Below are 2,875 nucleotides of genomic sequence, written 5' to 3' on the forward strand. Positions count from 1 at the left end.
TAGCAATAAGACAGTTTAAAAATAGGTTAGTAGGACAGTTACAATAATTAATACAGTGCATATTGTTGTCTTCATAGTAGTTATGCATAGTACAAGATACAGACATATCTTGTCTAAACACTTTTAGTTCAAAACTTTCTTCTCATTGAGCTTAGAGAAAGTAGCTGTATATCAATGCTATTTTTTTTCAGAACCAGGGATTAGAACTCAGGCCCTTGCACTTGCCAGGGAAGCACTTATTCCACTGAGCCATCTCCCCGACCCTCTATGCTATTTTTGCTTATGCCGCTGAGCTATATCCTCAGCCCAGGAAATGTAAAATCTTGACCTTTAGTCCAGACTTCATCTGCAACACGGGTTGGCAAACATTTTCTATAAAGATCCAAGTAAGTATTTTCCACTTTGTGACACAAGGTCTATGTCATAACTACCCTTTATATGTATGCATATATGTAAGTGTGTATGTATGTAAGTATGTATCTATATATGTATTTGGTATGGGGTCTCACTATACAGTTTGGACTTACAGCGATCCTCCTGTTTTAAGCCTCCCAAGCACTGGGATTACATTCACCACCACACCCAGTCTCAATTGCTGTCTCAGCGTACCCCAGGGGCAGGGCCGGCACAACATGCCAGGGATCGAACTCAGTTCCTGTGCCTGCCTAAGCAGGTGCTTTAGTCTGCTGAGCTATCTGGCCAGTCCTAACTTCTTGTATTCTTTCCTGACTAGTTTTGTTTGATGTAAACCTCGACTACCATCACATCCAGCTACTCATTTTCAGACTCTGCTTAGTGTTCCTTCCTTTCTATTACTGTACATTTAAGAAAAATTGCTATGGACATTTAAAAATGTGTGTAAAATGTAAAAGACTGATTTAGTGAGCCCTCACATTCTTGTCTCCCTGGCTTAATACCATCACAAAAGAGCCAAACTTCTTTGGATCCTCCCTCTAGTTTTCATTTTCCTTTGGAGTATTTTATTTAAAAATTTTGCTTTTAGTTATTTTGGTACAGGGTCACACTGTGTATTTCAGGCTGGCCTTGAATTCACTATGTGGGCTAGGCTGGCCTCAAACTCATAGCAATCCCCTTGCCTTAGCTTCTCAAATTCTGGGATTACAGACATGTGTCACCATGTCTGATAGGCTTGAATATTTTAAAGACACTACTTCTCCAAGTTGGCATGATGGTGCATACCTATAACTGCAGCTATAGAGGTGGGAGGATTGTCACAAGTTTGAGGGCAGCCTGGGCCACATTGTGAGATCTTGACTCAAAAAAATTAAACGAAAGGAAAAAAAGATGTCACTTCCTTAATTTTATTCATACCCCATTCATGTTCAAACTCTCTAATTGATGCAAACATTTTATTTTATCACTGAGTTATTGTCCCACTTTCAGGGACAAGTTCAAACACATACAGAGTGGCTATCGTTCACCCACACAGGAGAATGAAATCCTGCCTTTGGTGTACACTGGACAGGGCCTACGCTGAGGGAAGCAAGCCTGTCCTAGGAGGACAAACGCCACATGCTCCCTCTCATGTGTGGTAAAGCTGACCTGAAAGTCGAGTGACATTGGTTAAGGATGTGTGTGCCAGGTAGGTTGGGAAAGGGTGAGTGGCTGACCAGCGCCGGATGAATTTATATGGAACCCCATTACTCTGTAGAAGGAATATTTATCACTAAGATAAAACAAGTATAAAAACAAGTCTCCAAATAAAGATGTTATCTTTCCTAAAAAATAAACATATTGATTGAGATATAGGCATTATGAACTTGATTCCTCCATTATAAAGTTCCCAATCACATGTTCTCCTAATAGTTTTATTGGCTATTAATAATTTTGTTTAAATCATCTATTTCATTAGGGACCCAAAGTTGTGGTTTTCTAGTTTTAGTGTTTGGTGTATGTTTATCAGCTAGAATTCTTCTGTAATGTTGAATAGATTTTTGGGGAGTGGTAAGTTTATCTTGTTCTACTTCTTGATGGAAAGCTTTAATTATTTCACTATAAATTGTAATACTGCTGTTTTCTTTAAGTTGAAAAGCCCTTTATCTGATTCAGAAAGTTTCGCTTTCTGTCTAGCTTTCAGTGCCTTTTTAAACTGTGAATTGATTTTGAATTATTTTTATTACATTATTTTTCTGTATCTGCTGAGATATTTGTCCCATTTTTGGTTAATAGAATGTATACATAACATATAAGACTTATTTATTTATGTATTTATTTTTACAAACTTGAAATATTTTAATACCTCCAGAAGTAGCATATAGGAAATAACAAAGAGCATAATTCAAAAGGCAAGAGAAGGGCTGGTGAGATGGCTCAGTGGTCTAAAGCATCTACTTAGAACAAGCTTAGCAAAGCACAGGGACTGTGGTTCAATCCCCCAGCACCACATGCCAGCCAGCCTCACCCCCTGGTGGGCTGAGCTGGCCACACACACACACACACACACACACACACACACACACACACATAAATAAATAAATGAAACAAAAGGCAAGAGAAGTTGCAATATGCTGCTGGATGAACAATAAGGAACTCTCAATATGATAGTTATGCAGAACTATATAAAAATATATTAGATGAACCCTTATTTAAAGGTCATTGCAAGGGGCTGGGGAGATGGCTCAGTGGAATAAGTGCTTACCTGGCAAGCACAAGGGCCTGAGTTCAATCCCCAGTTCCACAAAACAAATAAATAAAAAAATAAAAAAAAATGGTCATTGCAGATTTCTATGAAACAGTACCAATCTTATGTTGGGTTATACACATATTTTTTCCCCATATATGTGTGTGTATGTGTGTATAAAAGACAGGGAAGAAGTAATATAAAGTCAACAGAAAATGGAAATATACTTTTTAA

The sequence above is a fragment of the Octodon degus genome, unplaced genomic scaffold (assembly GCF_000260255.1).
Source record: "Octodon degus isolate 3935 unplaced genomic scaffold, OctDeg1.0 scaffold00016, whole genome shotgun sequence".
NCBI lineage: Eukaryota > Metazoa > Chordata > Mammalia > Rodentia > Octodontidae > Octodon > Octodon degus.